Below are 19,418 nucleotides of genomic sequence, written 5' to 3' on the forward strand. Positions count from 1 at the left end.
CGGGCAGGCCTCTCGGCACTTGGATGATTCAGGAACACAGGGAAGGAGCCCATTATCAGTACTATCATCGGCCTTTTATGGACATAGCTGTGTAGCAGGTTCACAGGGAGCCTGGCTACATGTTTTTATTTTTCTTATTAGCTTTCATCTATAAATATTCATATGCTTTTTCAAATCAAGAACAATGTGGTACTCTACATGACTAGAGTTTTTTTGATAAAATTTTATGTTGAATACAACTGAGAATGGTGCCTCCCTGCGTGGACATAAGGCACCAAATTTAGATCTGTACTGGAGAACTTATTTTTTTGACAAGCAATGCCTCTCTTACAACATATGCATCATGCATATACAACATGTAATTTTCTTACTTAATGGAAATTACAATTTTTTGAAGGGGAAAAAAATAAAATAACGTTAACAAAAAAAAATAAAAAAATAGCAAAATATAATTAAACTGCTTAAGAAAATTAAAATATTCTAAACCAATTAAAATCAAAATTTATTTAAAAAAATAAGGAAATTATATATATATATATATATATATATATATATATATATATATAAACTAAAATGAATTAAAAAATAAAATAAAAACAAAAATGTTTCAAAAATAAAGAAAAATTAAAATGTTATTAAAAAATCAAAAATAAAATCAATATAAATAAACTAAACACGTGGAAAAAGAAATAACATACAATTTTTTTTTAATATTAAAAAAAATACCATAAGAAAATTATACAATTAAAAAAAAAAAACATATTAAACTATAATTAAAAAATAATAATTAAACATAAAACATATTATAAATTAATTTAAAAACAACAACAAAAAAATTATCTTTTTTTTTTAATATTAAAAAAATCTGAAAAATTTGGGTCCAGGGAATAAACGAGTCATCTTTTCACAACCCTTTGCCACTGGGGTGGGGCAGGAAAAAAAGAAAAATAATATTTTTTAAATAATTCTCTTTTATGCTGACGATATCATTATTCTCGCCAGAAACCATGATGATCTCAACAAGTAGCTTAAAATAGTCCATGATTACTGCTCCAAGATGGGTATGACTATTAATATTGACAAAGACTAAAGTCGTGATAATTAAATCCAAAAAGATCAACCATGATAATTTTATCTATGATAACAGTTACTTGGAGAAGGTTTTTTCATGCAAATATTTAGGTATTGACATTCATCATCAACTCAATTAGAATTATAGCATTGAGAAAAGGATTATTGGAGGTTGGAAAGCTTATTATGAGCTTGAAAACAATTGTAAGTATGATCTTTAAGTTTGGAGTAAAAAAAGTTCTTCTTTGAGACTCATGTCACCCCTCTTATTCTATATGGTTGTGAGGTTTGAGGTTATATTATATCTAGATAATTGTGGAGGAAGATCGAGATGATCCTAACCTACAACTTCAATATTAAAGGAAATGTTCCCTATCCTATCCTCTTGATTGAAGCTAGTATTCCCTCCCATTGAAAGCATGGCTATGTTTAGGTATCTGATGTATAAGAAGAAGCTCTACAACATGGAAGCCAAGAGGTTCCCAAAAATTGCTTCTAACTATAGCCAAAACCCCCACCTCCAACTCAAGCGACGATGACACAAAAATGCCTTGTCTTGGCTCGACCATTGGGGGATAAAGGAGGAGATAATCTTTGAGAAGAAGGATAATATTAAAAGTGCTATCACTTCCAAATTTAAGGATAAGTTGTGAGATGATAAGGAGCTAGAGCGACAAAGGAAGCTAATGTATTATAAGGAGGTGATCAACCCCACTATTGCTAACTAGAATTATCTTTCTATCTTGACTAGTGCTAAGAAGAAGATGAACATTGCAAAGATAAGAACTAATTCTCAAGAGCTTCACAGTGAAACCAGACATTGGTCCATTCCTAAAACACCTTGGGATGAAAGAATTTGTCACCTTTGTGATACTAAGAGGGTTGAAGATGAAAAGCACGTTCTCTTGGATTGCCCGACGCTTACTCACATCCATTCTCATTTCCAAAACATTTTCCACACTACCAACCTTCTTGACTTGTTAAGTCAACAAAACTATAGTGATTTAGGAATGCTTATTTCCCTTCTTTTTTATCACAGAAATAAAATATTAAAGAGTCTCAATTAATCGTTTTCTTTCTTAAGGTCTAATAGGCCACATTGATAGTATTGGATGTTAATCATCATCACCAATATCTATTTTTATTATTTAACTATTTTAATTATTTAAAAAAAAATATTTGTTAAATCTTTAATTTTTTTGAAATTATCTTTTTTAAGTGAGATATTTTTTGTTTTTCTTTTAAGAATTATTTATTGTTATTTAAAAAAAAAAATGTTTTTTCTTAATCATTTCTTTATGATTTTTTTTTTTTTTTTTTTTGGGTAATTTTTAATTCTTTTAAACTCTTTCTTATTTATTTTTCTAAATTTTTTATTTTTGTTTTTTGTTTTGTTTTAATTTTTTTTTCTAATTTTTGTTTTGTTTTTTTTTTTTTTTCATTTTTATTTACTTATCTTAGATATCATTTTTGGGATTCAACTGCGTTAAGTAAGTCATTCAAACGTATGACCATTTCCATGAGAGGTAGTCGTAACTGACTAATTTCTCATGATTTTTGAATAGTTCACTTAGCACTCATTGCATCGGGTGATGCTCACAGGGGTGAAGAAGTGGGATTGAAACTAGTGAAATAACGAATCACATAGCATCAATCATCACTTCCGGGGCTTGCACCCGGTAACCAGGACTTCCCAGGAGGTCACCCATCCCAGAACTCCTCTGGCTCAAGCGCGCTTAACTGTGGAGTTTTTCCCCACAATCAAGCCCACTTAGCTTGCTACCCCATTTGCAAAAACCTTAGCAAGTATTGTGCCTCATGAACCATTCAAGTAGAGATCCCTTGACTCTTTTTGAATTTAAGTATGGGGGATTTACGCAGTGCATTATATTAGATATCATTTTTGGGATTCAACTGCGTTAAGTAAGTCATTCAAACGTATGACCATTTCCATGAGAGGTAGTCGTAACTGACTAATTTCTCATGATTTTTGAATAGTTCACTTAGCACTCATTGCATCGGGTGATGCTCACAGGGGTGAAGAAGTGGGATTGAAACTAGTGAAATAACGAATCACATAGCATCAATCATCACTTCCGGGGCTTGCACCCGGTAACCAGGACTTCCCAGGAGGTCACCCATCCCAGAACTCCTCTGGCTCAAGCGCGCTTAACTGTGGAGTTTTTCCCCACAATCAAGCCCACTTAGCTTGCTACCCCATTTGCAAAAACCTTAGCAAGTATTGTGCCTCATGAACCATTCAAGTAGAGATCCCTTGACTCTTTTTGAATTTAAGTATGGGGGATTTACGCAGTGCATTATATTAGATATCATTTTTGGGATTCAACTGCGTTAAGTAAGTCATTCAAACGTATGACCATTTCCATGAGAGGTAGTCGTAACTGACTAATTTCTCATGATTTTTGAATAGTTCACTTAGCACTCATTGCATCGGGTGATGCTCACAGGGGTGAAGAAGTGGGATTGAAACTAGTGAAATAACGAATCACATAGCATCAATCATCACTTCCGGGGCTTGCACCCGGTAACCAGGACTTCCCAGGAGGTCACCCATCCCAGAACTCCTCTGGCTCAAGCGCGCTTAACTGTGGAGTTTTTCCCCACAATCAAGCCCACTTAGCTTGCTACCCCATTTGCAAAAACCTTAGCAAGTATTGTGCCTCATGAACCATTCAAGTAGAGATCCCTTGACTCTTTTTGAATTTAAGTATGGGGGATTTACGCAGTGCATTATATTAGATATCATTTTTGGGATTCAACTGCGTTAAGTAAGTCATTCAAACGTATGACCATTTCCATGAGAGGTAGTCGTAACTGACTAATTTCTCATGATTTTTGAATAGTTCACTTAGCACTCATTGCATCGGGTGATGCTCACAGGGGTGAAGAAGTGGGATTGAAACTAGTGAAATAACGAATCACATAGCATCAATCATCACTTCCGGGGCTTGCACCCGGTAACCAGGACTTCCCAGGAGGTCACCCATCCCAGAACTCCTCTGGCTCAAGCGCGCTTAACTGTGGAGTTTTTCCCCACAATCAAGCCCACTTAGCTTGCTACCCCATTTGCAAAAACCTTAGCAAGTATTGTGCCTCATGAACCATTCAAGTAGAGATCCCTTGACTCTTTTTGAATTTAAGTATGGGGGATTTACGCAGTGCATTATATTAGATATCATTTTTGGGATTCAACTGCGTTAAGTAAGTCATTCAAACGTATGACCATTTCCATGAGAGGTAGTCGTAACTGACTAATTTCTCATGATTTTTGAATAGTTCACTTAGCACTCATTGCATCGGGTGATGCTCACAGGGGTGAAGAAGTGGGATTGAAACTAGTGAAATAACGAATCACATAGCATCAATCATCACTTCCGGGGCTTGCACCCGGTAACCAGGACTTCCCAGGAGGTCACCCATCCCAGAACTCCTCTGGCTCAAGCGCGCTTAACTGTGGAGTTTTTCCCCACAATCAAGCCCACTTAGCTTGCTACCCCATTTGCAAAAACCTTAGCAAGTATTGTGCCTCATGAACCATTCAAGTAGAGATCCCTTGACTCTTTTTGAATTTAAGTATGGGGGATTTACGCAGTGCATTATATTAGATATCATTTTTGGGATTCAACTGCGTTAAGTAAGTCATTCAAACGTATGACCATTTCCATGAGAGGTAGTCGTAACTGACTAATTTCTCATGATTTTTGAATAGTTCACTTAGCACTCATTGCATCGGGTGATGCTCACAGGGGTGAAGAAGTGGGATTGAAACTAGTGAAATAACGAATCACATAGCATCAATCATCACTTCCGGGGCTTGCACCCGGTAACCAGGACTTCCCAGGAGGTCACCCATCCCAGAACTCCTCTGGCTCAAGCGCGCTTAACTGTGGAGTTTACTTATCTTTTTTTTGCTGTAGGGTCTGTGTCGATGCTCGACTAGTAACCCGACCCCACCATAGATCGATTTGATATTTGATTTTGAAGTTTTCGTTACAATGGCTCAAGTCTGCCCCCATTGTTTTGTTAATTTCATGGTTGATTTTTAAGCTTTCATTAATATGGGTCAAGTCTGCGCCCATCACATGTCAACTTAATGGTTGATTTTTAAATTTTTATTGCAATGTGTCAAGATGTCTTAGGCTAATTCTTTTAAAGAACTATACTTTTAGCATTTAAGAAAAAAAAATATCTTGGTATAATAACTCTTGGATTTATATATTCATTTAAAAGTTTTTATTTGGTCATGTTATTTGGTTTTAATTCTGTGGCTAAATTTTTTGAAATTTTAAGGTTTTTCAGAGAGACGATATTTTATCTCTAATGTCATGGCTGAAAAATGTCAACATTTTAAGGTTTTTCAAAGTCGATATATTTATGTTTAACTTCATGGTTGAAAACTGTTGGATTTTTTAGGTTTTTTAGAGCCGATATTTTATCTTTAATGCTATCATAAAATAGTGTCATTTCTAAAAAATGTTGAAATTTTAATATTAAAAAAATGTTTTTTAAGCACGAACACTTGTCAATTTGGGGTGTTTTTCACTTTTATTGCTAAAAAAAACTTAATTTTTAATGTCATTGTTAAAAAAAAATTGGAATTTTGACTCTATAATAAATAAATAAATGTTGATGCAGCATCAACACTTTTCATTTTCAGGGTGTTTTTTCCTGTTAGTTGCACAAAAATTTTGGTTTTTAATGTCTTTGATAAAAAAGATGGAATTTTAATATTGTCATGTTTTTTGCACAAAAAAAAGGTTTTTTGGGGCTAGAGTTCTCATTTTGAAGTTGTAGTTCTCCTTAAGTTGGGAACTCTATTTAATACATGATACTAGAGGTAGCTCCAACTATTTCCATTTCTTTGATATCCATTAAGAAATGCAGGAAATTCATCTCGCAAACCAACAAATGTGTCTTCTTTCGGATTCGTTCTCAAAATGAGGATAAATTCATGACCATGTCCATGCCCTCCATACAGGGCCTTTACATTAGCAAAATAAAGTGAAGAAGGTTGTGGAATAACACAAAGACATCTCGTCCTCACCCATTGGGGTACCCATCTATCAGGTTAAGCATTCAACCAATTTCCCCTGACGTACCTCTCCCTAATGGGCAAATATTTTGTCACTCTCTTTCTAAAAATGAGGAAATTAGGTGATAGCTCTAAGAGCTAGTCCAAAAAGGGAACATTTGACTAATGTCCTCACTCTGTAGAAACCCAATTGCATCAATTTAGAAGAAACTTGAAACCTGATGACTCTACATTAATTATAGAGCCCTGAACAAAACCATTGTCAGGAACCAGTACCCAATTCCTTGTTTTGACAACCTTCTTGACCAAATCAAGGAGTACATTAGTAAGACCGATATGAAGTTTCAATACCACAAGGTCCCAATAAAATAAACAGATGTATGGAAGACTACTTTCAAGTCCAAACAAGGTCATTTTGAATGGCTAGTCATGCCATTTATTTTGACAAATGCCCCTACAACTTTCACGAGGTTGATGAATGATACTTTATGGTCATTCACCAATTAGTTTTTAGTGGTATATCTGGATGATATCCTCATCTTCAATAATATTTGGGAAAAAAAATTGCAACATATTCAATAGGTCCTTCACACTTTGCAGCAGCACAAGATATATGTAAACTTGGAAAGATGTTCCTTTCACATGAACAAGGTTCAATATCTAGGCTACATTGGCGATGAACATGGTGTGCATGTGGATCCATCCATGATTCAAGTCATTCATGAGTAGCTAGCTCTGACCACACCAACTAAGATTTATAGTTTCTTAGGCCTTACCAACTTCTATCGCAAGTTCGTCTTAGGATTCTCCTATATTGCATTGGCCCTTTAGTAAAGTGTGGTGGGAAAAAAATTTCTTGTGGTGCAAGTCACAACAAAAATCTTTATATGATATGAAATACCGCTTGTGTTCATCCCTAGTGCTCTCATTACTTGATATGCAACAACCTTTTGAGTTTGAGATAGATGCCCCAATCCGTATTTCTAGCTCATAAAGGGACCACCTTGATTCCCTTACTTTTAAACTTACGCTTATATAGAGGTTTTCTCCCTTATTTGTCCCAAAGAATTAACTTATTATATATACAAGCTAAGAAAACATAAAGATGATATTAACTATTTTACTTCAGACATATTTACATCTTCCTTGAAACAAATTTTGGAGTTGTTGTCACCCCATTCTGTAATTTGTTAGATTTTATGACTGGTAGCCCTGAGTATTGGATATGTTTTTCTACTACTGCCATTATTTAATTCTTTCAAAGCTACAATCAAAACCACATGCCTCTTTTTCTATTTCATTAAACTGGTTTCTTAGCTTTGTCGACATCCTCATTAACATGAACCTTGTGACTAAGTAGATAATATGAAGAGTACATTAAATGCTCTTGTCATAAAGAGTATATATGTAAGTGACGAGTTAATCAAAAACGTAAATTGAACTTTATGTTTCGTGCCATTTTGTGTGTCAAAGTTGGGCCTTTAGTGTCATGGACATTCTAGGATTATTCAATATTATACAGTGCCCAGTGCTTCTTCCTAGAGCGTTGAAAAAAGAATAATTTTGCTTCGCCTTCCATATGACTTTTGGATTCTGAACAAAATTTCATATTTCCTTTCCTTGCATTCTCTCATCCATTTTGACCTGGTGAGCATTTAGACAAGAGGACCCCATTACAATTTCTTATTCGTATATGTTTAACAAAGCAAAACTGCCAATCATTGCCTTCAATATAATAGTAATAGTAAAATGACTTGCATTGGGATTTTTGGTTCCTGTATCTTGTGCATATTTAATATTATTTAGCCTATATTTCCATGTTTTTTGCCTAAACAACGTAACAATGTGAGAACTCTACAGTATCAACAAAGAATAACTAGTAAATATAGGATCATTTCACAATTTCTTTGATACAAATGCTTAGGATTCCGATAGTACTTTATAATAAACAAATAAACACATGGTACAAGCTTTTGTACTCCACATGGCACCTCAAGGTTTATACTACCACTTGTCACCTATTTTTCACAAATCAGTATGCATACATCATGTATTGTAACTACCATTTGTCTATAGGTTTTAACCCCATACAGAAAGTACTAGCATACGAATTCTAAAACATAGAAAATAAACAATGCGAGAGCATAACACATAAAACACATATACACAGAGATTTTCCCCTGGATCCCAAAACCGAAACTACCAGCTTGATTTTTTCATTATGTTCCTTTCAATGTTACAATACATATTTATACATGTCGAAGCATCCAATACCATGGACCGAAAACCATCGCATCCAAAACCATGGACCAAAAACCGTCGCGTGTAAAACCATGTGTGAAAATCATGCACAAAACCATAGGTATGTCCACCCAACCTAATATAGGGTCAAAAAAACAAAATTTTCCATGGCACTGCCCTGGACCCCATAGAAGGGGGCTACCTATACCCCTCAAACCTCTTGTGACCCCCCCCCCCCCCCCGCTACACAATTGACGCAATGAAGGGGAGGGCTCTGCCCCCCCTCTAACCCCTCGGTTAACTACGTGGGCTAGTCGTGGAAAGAATATAACACAACCCAACATTCTCCCACTTGTTGTTTTCTTTCCATAGGGGGCCACAAGAGAGCTTAGTCATTTATCTAGCCCTGCAACGCCCATTGTTTCTCTACACCAAGAGAACTTCTCAGAGCTCACAGATTTTGTCAATGCATCTGCAGTATTCTTCAAAGTGTCCACCTTTACCAGCAACACCTTTTTGTCTTCTATCATATCCCTCACAAATTGATACTGAACATCAATGTGCTTTTTCTTTGAATGATATGCAAGGTACTTTGCCAAGAAAAATGCACTTTGGCTGTCACAGTCTATCCTCATAGCTCCCTGTACTAACCCCATACTTGAACACAATCTCTGCAACCAAACTGCTTCCTTGCTTGCATGAGTGGTTGCCATGTATTATGCCTCTGTAGTCGATAGTGCCACTACATATTGTTTCTTACTCATCCACCTGATTGCACCTCCAAATAGGTTAAACACATACCCACTTGTAGATCTTCTCTGACCGAGATCTCCAGCCCAGTCGGCATCAACAAAGCCATGAATATCCAACACTCTATCCAATCCTGGTCTTCCTTGGTAGCACAAACCATAATCACTAGTGCCACGCAAATACCTAAAAACCCGCTTCACTATTGTCCAGTGCTCCTTCCATGGTTTTGACGTAAACCTGCTAAACTCCCACTGCATGTGCAATGTTTGGTCTAGTACAGACCATTGCATACATCAGGCTACTGACTGCACTTGCATATGGAACACAGGACATGTCCTCTTCCTCTTCTTGTGTCTTGGGACACTGTTCAACAGATAACCTCACACCTACAAGAATAGGAACCTTCACTGGTTTACTATCTTGCATATTAAAGCTTTGCAGTATTGTCTCAACATACTTCCTCTGGTTTAACCAGAGCTTCCTCTTTTCCCAGTCTCTTTTAATTTCCATGCCCAAAATATAATTTGTAGCACCAAGATATTTCATGTCGAATTTGGAGGAAAATTGGGTCTTCAAATCCTGGATAATTTCTTTGTCATTTCCAACCAGAAACATATCATCCACATACAAGACTAGATAAATAACATGGTCACCAATTAATTTAAAATACACACAGTCATCTGCTTTGCTTCTAGTGAAGCCAAGTCCCCGTATAAATGTATCAAATTTCCGATACGCATTCTTGGTGATTGTTTAAACCCATACAAAGACTTCTTTAACTTGCATACCATTTCTTTCTTACCCTTCACCGCAAAACCTTCAGGTTTCTTCATGTAGATCTCCTCTTCCAGATCCCAGTGAAGAAATGTTGTCTTCACATCCATCTATTCTACCTCAAAATCAAAAGCAACAGTAACAGATAAAAGTAATCTAATAGAAGCTACCTTGGCAACAAGAGAAAAAATATCACCAAAAACAATTCCCAGCACCTGGGAATAACCTTTTTCTACCACTTGAGCTTTGTATTTCCCCACCTTTCCTTCTGAATTTGTCTTCTTTTTGAACACCCATTTTCTGTCGATGGATTTCCTTCCAGTCGGCAACTCCACCATATCCCAAGCCTCATTTTTGTGCAAATATGCCATTTCATCAACCATGGCCTCTTTCTATAATTTTCCATCCTCTGGATCTACTGGTTCCTTCACAGTTCTGGGATCATCATCAGTAATAGATAAAGTAAAATTTGAATAGAAAGCATATGGACTATACCTTTCTGGTTGTCTTCTTTCTCGAACTAATCTTCTCACACCCAGAGTTTTTGGCTCTTCATATTCTGATTCCTCCTCTGCTAGAGAGTCTGATTCTTCCTCCTTAAGCTCAAACTCTATCTTCTCAGGTTCCTTTGGTTGGACTTCATGTTTGATAACATCTTTCACCTCTCTGAACACCACATCTCGGTTGTACACAACCTTCCTTGTTACTGGGTTCTAAAGCTTATAACCCTTTATACCATCCTTATACCCAATAAAGATGCACTTTTCAAATTTACTATCCAACTTGGTTATTTTCTCCTTTGGAACATGTACATATGCATCACATCCAAATACCCTCAGATGTGAAAGAGAGGGTTTCTTACCAGTCCATACCTCTTGTGGAGTCTTATCCTCCAATGATGATGAAGGTGATATGTTGACCAGGTAACATGCTGTCTCCACTACCTCTGCCCAGAATTCCTGTCCTAACTCGGCACCACTAAGCATGCTTCTTGCCCTTTCCATTAACATCTTGTTCATTCTTTCTGCAATTCCATTTTTCTTAGGTGTGTATGGAGTAGTCTTATGCCGTGCTATACCACAATTCTAACAGAATTCTTCAAATTCCTTGCTACAAAAATCTCCACTATTATCTGTCCTCAACACCTTTATCTTCTTCTCTATCTGGTTTTCCACCAGAGCCTTAAATTCTTTAAACCTGTCAAAGACATCAGATTTCTTCTTAAGGAAATACATCCATGTATTCCTTGAGAAGTCATCTATAAATTATACATCATACATAGACTTACCTAGTGATGGAACCTTCATAGGTCCAAACACATCACTGTGCACAAGTTCTAATATATGTTTCGCCCTCTTACCACCAGAGGGGAAACTCACCCAATTCTGCTTCCCATATATAGAATTTTCACAGAAATCAAAATCCAGAGAGCTATTACTCATACCTTCTACCATACCTTTACCATGAAGTATTCGAAGGCCCTTCTCTCCAATATGTCCAAGCCTTTGATGCCACAACATGGTCTTCTCACCAGAGACCACTAGATTTTCTGCTCTACTTTCAGGAACCACAGAACTGTTGCACCCATCAATAACAATGCTACCTTGCAACTTGTACAGAGTTCCAATCTGAACTCCCCGCATCAATACGAGTGCTCCCAGAACCATTCGAACACTGGTTTTACACCTGCATCATCCAGCTTTCTCACGGAAATCAGATTTTTGTCCAATGCAAGAATATGCAAAACGCCCGGAAGTGTTCTAATCCTTCCACCTTGCAACTTCAACTTTACTTTTCCACGACCAACGATTCTAGCCTTCTTGTCATCCCCCAAGAAGACATCACCACCATCATATTTCTCATACTCGCAGAACCACTCTCTATGGGGAGTGAAGTGAAAGTATGCACCTGAGTTGTTCAACCATGCCTCATGATCTACATGTGTACTTGAAGAAGCCAAGTACACCTCCCCACCTTCATCTAAGGTGGTTTTTGCCTCTGCAAAAGGAGCATCATTAGATCCCTTTCCTTTGTCAGGAGATTTAGATTTACAATCCCTTTTGTAGTGCCCTTCCTTTCTGCATTTCCAACACACCACCTTTATAGGTTTTCCTGGAGATTTAGATCTCCCTCTAGATTTATATCTCTCACTTGATGACTTATGCTTGTTTCTGTTTTGGGACCGTCCTCGCACAGACAAGGCATCACCATTCTAGCTCTCCATATTTTTTTGTCTCATCTCCTCCATCAACAAGGATGAGACTATTTCATCAAACTGCATGGCAGTTTCATTGCTACCTATTGCAATAACTAGACTATGCCATGAATCTAGTAGAGAACACAACAAGCTGATGCACTTATCTTCATCTGAAATTTTAATATCAACAGATAATTACTGACTTACCACAGTATTTAATGCGTTCAGATGTTCTGTCACCGAGTCTCCATCTTTCATCCTCAGGTTATACATATTTTTCCGTAGGAACAGTTTATTCACTAGAGACTTAGATTGCTACAAAGTCCCTAACTTGTCCCACAGAGCCTTCGTCGTAGCTTCCCCTGATACATTTAGCAATACTGAATCTGAGACACACAATCGTATTGTGCTCTTAGCCTTCCGATCCAACTTCTTCCATTCTTCATCGGACACTCCCGTTGGTTTAGTACCTGGATCTACCGCGACCCACTGATCTTTATCCACCAACAGATCCTCCATCTTGAATTTCCATAACTCAGAACTCTGACCATTAAATTTCTCGATCTCTATCTTTCCACTGCTCTCCATCTTCTTTCACCACTAGAATCGATCTCGTAGATCTCCCACTGAACAAGGTCTACCACAGGCCCGAGCGAAACTCCTCAGCAACAAAGGCATCCCCTTGAAGCCAAAACAAATCTCATACCAAATGTAGATTTTAATTCACATACAGAAATTACTTGCATATGAATTCTAAAACACAGAAAATAAACAATGTGAGAACATAACACATAAAAAACATATACACAGAGATTTTCCCCTGGATCCCAAAACTGGGACTACCAACTTGATTTTTTGATTATGTTCCTTTCAATGTTACAATACATATTTATACATACTGAAGCATCCAATACCATGGACTGAAAACCATTGCGCCCAAAACCATGGACCAAAAACCATCGCGTCCAAAACCACGTGTGAAAATCATGCATAAAACCATAGGTAGGACTGCCCAACCTAATATAGGGTCCAAGAAAGAACATTTTCTGGGGCGCTACCCTGGACCCCATAGGGGGGGGCTACCTACACCCCACAAACCCACTATGACCCCCCCCACCCCCCCGCTACGCAATCGGTGCAACGAAGGAGGGGGCTCTGCCCCCCCCCTCTAACCCCCTGGTTAACTACGTGGGCTATTCGTGGAAAGAATATAACACAACCCAATAGTGTGCCTATTTTTAAGTGTCATGTCATCATTTTGCACACTATGCTTGCCATAGTGGCTATTTCCAACTTAGTGTTGAGAAGGAATTTAACATTACTATTGTTGATAGACCAGGAAAATCTAATGTAGTAGCAGATTATCTTTTAAGATTGAATAATCTTGATGAAGCAATTCCTGTTGATGATAATTTTCCTGACGAACATATTTTTGTTGTGTCGACAAAATCTCCATGGTTCGTTGACATAGCTAACTATTTAGTCACTAGAAAAACACCACCTCACTTATCCGCTTGTGAAAAGCGGAGTACTATACAAAAAAGTGTTGTATATTCTTGGATTCAAGGAGACCTCTTTTACATTGAACCAGATCTTATTATCCGTAGATGTGTAAGAGAGGAAGGAGTGTTTGATATCTTAAAATCTTCCCATGATGATCCTTGCGGAGGTCACTTTGTTGATAAGCGGATTGCATACAAAGTGTTATGAGCTTGATATTTTGGCCCTCCTTGTTTAAGGATGCCAAACAATATGTCAAGCGATGTGATAGTTGTCAATGAATTGGCCAACCTAATCAAACCAATGAAATGCCTTTATGTCCTCAGGTTATGATTGAGCCTTTTGAAAAATGGGCCATTGATTTTGTAGGACCAATAAATCGAACATCATTAAATAAAAATCATATTCTGGTTTGTACAGATTTCGTTACAAAATGGATAGAAGCTAAATTTGTTTCTTTTGCTACTGAAAAGGTTGTTGTTGATTTTCTTTTTACTGAAATCTTTACTGGATTTTGTGTGCCTAGAGAAATTTTTTCTGACAATGGTCCACAGTTTATTTCTAATCTGGTACAAGGTGTGATGGAGCAGTACAAAATCTGTCACAGGAAATATACACCATATCACCCGCAAGAAAATGGTCAGGTGGAGTCCACAAGCAAGGTGATTGAGTCCATCCTTACAAAGGCATTAAATATCCACAGAAAGGATTGGGCTGACAAATTACCAAAATCCTTGTGGGCATGCCGAACCACTTGGAGGAACAGCGCGGGACACACACCATATGAGCTAGTGCACGGGAAACAAGTCCTCTTGTCGATAGAATTCCAGATCAAGACTTTTAGCACTGCAGTCCAAATGGAGCTAGATCTCTCTGAATCACAACAACAACGTCTTCTATAGTTGAATGAGTTAGATGAATTTCGAAGGGATGATGTTCAGCAGAACATATTAGTTCAACAACAACGCAAGAACTGTCATGGCAAATCTATCTTGAAGAAGCAGTTCCAACCAAGTGATTGGGTACTCCTTTATGATTCTAGATTTAAATACTTTAAAAGGAAATTCCATACACGCTGGATGGTACCTTATGAGGTGGTAAAAATGTTTGAGGATGGAGTGGAAGAAATCAAAACTATTGATGGACGGAATTTCGTGTTCCTCGTAAATGGGCATAGATTGAGGGTGTATTTTCAGCCCCTTACTAAAGGAGATTTTATGTAGCAAATCCAACAACAATCTGAAAGGGAGACGGTAGGTGGCAACACCAACTTTTTGAAGATATGATTCTTTCTTTTCCTCATTTAATAAAATGAAAAAATAAAAATAAAAAGAGAGAGAAAACATGACAAAAAAAAAACCTGTAATTATGAAAATCAGTTGACTAACATGATTGCAGAAGGATCAACCTAAAAACCAGCATGCTAGCAGGAAGATAGAAATTTCAATAAAAGGGGAATGTTACTTGATTTTTAGATATGCTGGTTGTCACTAAGAAGAAGTAGGATAAAGGAACCAAGCCCTTGCCAAGTTTGGGGCAATTAGCATGGAAATTTTTATCCAAGTAAACGCGTAATTCCCGCTGCATTTACTTTTTCTAACACCAGTGCAGCAGACCTTGAAAAATAAAATTCAACCTTTCTTATATTTTCCCATTTCGTAATTCCCACTATTTTTCTTGTCTTAATCCCATAATGAATCACCCTCCTTTTTCTTCTAAAAAAATTATCCCTATCTGATTTCGTAAAATCCCTCTTTTTCCCCTTAAATTTTTTCCACATCCCATTTTCATTTATCCCCCTTGGTAGTATTATTCTTGGAATCCCTGTTATGATATTCCTTCCCATTCTAAAAATTACCCCTTCCCACTTCTTTGTTCCCTCATGGATCAATTGTAGGATCTGATGCAGTCATATCAGAAGGCATGCTCATGAAACACCAAAGAATGGTGAATAAAACTTCTCTTGTATATTCGGGCAATTTATTTAGTCCAGCCAAACAATTGTGTTCTATCATAAAAAAAATTATCCCCTCTTTCTTCGATGCTATAGAAATCCCTGGTGCAGGAATGTGCATGATCGGTGCAGGCAGGTTCAGTGCAAGCACATTGCAGTGCAAGCAGGTTCAATCCAAGCATGATTAGTGCAGGCATGTACCCGACTGTGAAAACATAGTGCAAAAAAAAATGTTTAACACAGTACTAGAGCGCTTGATGCAGAACACTTGATGAAATTTACTTTTTATTTCTGCAGATGAATGACTACCACAGTGATAGATCATAGCATTATATTATTTAAATTTTGGTTAAGAATTTGCTTTATCATTTACTAATTTAGGGAGAAATCATTTAAAGTGCAAGATATTTTAGGTTCTAAGGTCTAATCTTTTTAATGAGTACCGAAGTACACCTTATGTGAATTATGAGGCAAATGTGGATAGTACAGATCTACCTGAAACCCCACACTTACCTCCTTTTGAAAAGATCCTCCATCACTTGTTCATGATAGCCTTACCTCATAATCCGATCATCCATGATCGTTACACCCCCACCGTAAAAATATCCACCTCCTCCATTTATCATTTCCTGTCGTTAGCGGATTGATACATGTGTGCATCTGTCTCGAATGGATGATTTTAATGATTGAATGTGATTGGATGGAGGGGATCAATAAGGCGGTGGATGGGCGGATCTACATCATAAAATTATCAGCAGCCCTTTTGCATTCCGCAATGTGAAATATTCCTAAGGCTGTGACAGAGAATTGAGGTGGATTCAAACAAGATGGCACCCATGAGACATGAACCATCATCTGTGAAGGAGATAGAGAAGACGGTTGAATATCGAAATAGTCTTGCACTATTGCAAGAATCAGGATTTCTCCCATTTTTGCAAAAATTTGATGGGTTTGATATGGTCGTGGCTCTGGAATTTGCAAAGACATTTGAGGGAGGCCAAGCTAAGGTAGGCTCACTGGAATTTGAGGTCACGAAAGAATCTATAGCGCGAGCTACAGGCTTTTCAACTGTAGGGGAAAAATGGTTCAAAAAGGAGAGGATTGAAAAGAAAAGATGGCGTCGATTTGTGGTTGACCGGAAGCTCAAAGTCGACTCAAAGAAAGAGCTTCCGTAGATTGTCATGCTTGGAAAATGACGAGACCTCCTGTACATATTACAAAATTTTCTGACCTCTGAGGGACATTACACATTAAATTTTGTGTACCATATCGGTTGTTGTTGCATTTTCAATAAGGGAAACACATCAATTTCCCTTATTACCTGCTCCAAAGTTTAGAGAAAATGGTGAAAGGAGTGTAGAACGGGGGTGCTCACCTGTTGTAGATAAACCGTATCATCACGGGCTCATTTCAATCCTGGTTAAGAAAAATATGGAGGCTAAGGAAATAACCTAGGAGGTGTTCTTGAAATAATTTCGGGAAAGAAGTGCAGGGGAGTCAGTTGGAAAGAGTGCAAGCAAGAAGAGAAAAGTCAAGACTCCGCGCCCTGCCAAGAGAAAAATCAAGGACAAACGGGTGCAAGCAAAGGAGAAATATGTTGAAGAAACTCCATCCTCAGTAAAAAGAAGAGTGACCAAGACCTCGACTAAGAAAAGGATTGTCTCTTCGGGGACAAGTCATGCTTAGTCGAGCTCCCCGATTTTGATTGACGAGTCACCCCAGGCTTCACCTGGAGATCACAACCTCTCGATTCACGTGGATGCAATAGTTCATACAATGGTGAATGAAGAAAATGCATATAAGTAGGACGGCATACCCTTGTCGGCCTTCCTTCATAAGTTGAAGAAGAAAAGAGTGACATCGAGTGCAAGTAAAGACCCAACAGAGGGTTAGGTAGATGACGAGGTGCAACACATAGAAACCCTTGACAATTTTGATGAACAGGGTACTAAAGCCCCTGATGAGTTGAATGAATAGGGTACTAAAGCCCCTGATGAGTTGAAGGAACAGGGTACTGAAGCCCCTGATGAGTTGAATGAACAGGGTACTGAAGCCCTGACGAGGTGAATGAACGGGGTACTAAAGTCCCTGATGAGTTGAATGAACAGGGTACTGAAGTCTCTGATGAGTTGAATGAACAGGGTACTAAAAACCATGATGAGTTAGATGCGCAGGGGATTGAAGCCCTTACTAACATGGAAGCTCCTAGCACAAAAGCCCTTGGTGATATTATAATGCAGACGTTGGATGGCTAAGATGACTTTGATATTGGCAACGACAGGAACATGTTTTGAATCAATTGTTGGAAATGGAGACCTCTACCCTCTATCTGAATAAATGAATATTTGAGCTTGAACATCAATTTCATGACTTGGAGGCATTAAACCAGGTCTTGAAGGAGCAGACCTGGCAGAAGCAAGGCAAGAGTGGAAGAAGAGGTCAAAGAACAAAAACGTCAAGTGAAGGTATGGACATTCCGGGCTTCTAAATGATACAAGTGCCTCAAGAAGGTGACCAAACAACTTAAGAAAGCCCGAGGTAAGAAGATGAAGTTAGTGAAGGTAGGGATCAGTGTCCAAGTGCAGGATTGAAAGATGGCTCCCTATGTTGAAGATTTTTGCAGCAAATAAGGGTTGTGTGAGGACACACAACATTTTAGGGATGGGAGGATGTTGGTAGGCTAAAAGGATCTATTTTTACCCCCTTCCTATTACAAAACCACAATCATTAACCTATTTTTATCTCCATAAACCTCCTCATTCCTACACTAGTCCAAGAATACTGTCCATTCCTTCATAAACTTCATATTTCATGTTTAAGGTTTAATAGGTGCTTAATTAATCATTTTAAATAGATTTCATACCTTTAATATTTCTTTTAACTTATGTTTACTTTCCTAAAGTACTTGATAAGCTAAAGTATTAATCATTGTACTATCTTGATCTAGTGCAGGTAGATTCCTGCATCACCGACAACTATTTGTTCTGTGATCTCTGCAACAGCTCGATCACTTCACGCGGGCATCTTGGTCCACGTCGTCCAGTTCAGTTGCGGTCATCTGGAGTTGAACTCAAGTGGAGGATAGTCAAGGATATGGCCAAGGATAAGGTCTACGACCAACGAATAGTTCACACCTTATTATAGTCGCTGGCTTAATTTTGTAATTTTGTTTGTTATTTCGTTTCAGCCGAAAGGCTCGATTTGGAACAACTGTGTAATTTTTGGTTATGGCCATAGGCCAAAGGGTTGTATAAAATATAGCTCTCAGATAGAACTAGGTTAGTGAGTGGTAGCGATAGTAGTACAGTTGTAATTTCTGGTTAATTTGTAATCTCATTGTCGCCCTCATTCTGGGTTGGACTTGAACTCAAATGTATATTTGCTGATTGGAATTAATACAAGGAATTGTGCCATGATTTTCTCACTTTGTGTTTTAATCCTTCATTCATTCATTATTAATGTGCTAAATATTTTCGTTTCCTAAAACGGGAAATGAGCTGGTTGGCTAGGTCCCAACCAACCCAACTCATTTACCCTCTTGCTTTCATTATCTTAAAGGTGTGTGTTAACTTTGTTTATTTTCAGAAGCGTGGTTTAAATATTAATTTCATTATTTCTTATGAATTCTAATTTATTTCGTTAAACAATCAAAGTGTGAACGGATCCGTTGTGTGAAAGTCAAATTAAATTACTTTATTCTTGTAATTTATTTTCTGGTTTGCTTTCGCTTGGATTGTGCAGATAAGATTATTCTTGCACCAGTGCATGTATGATTCTGCACTCTGGTTTTCTAAGTTCATCTACAACAAGTGTTTCATTCTTTTTCCTTTATGTGATTTAATCTATTTCTGCAAAGTAAGTGTTCATCATCAGAACGA

This window comes from Pinus tabuliformis, chromosome 2_1 (assembly GCF_031772625.1).
Source record: "Pinus tabuliformis cultivar Carrire ecotype Pingquan chromosome 2_1, CPIR1, whole genome shotgun sequence".
In the NCBI taxonomy this organism is placed as follows: domain Eukaryota; kingdom Viridiplantae; phylum Streptophyta; class Pinopsida; order Pinales; family Pinaceae; genus Pinus; species Pinus tabuliformis.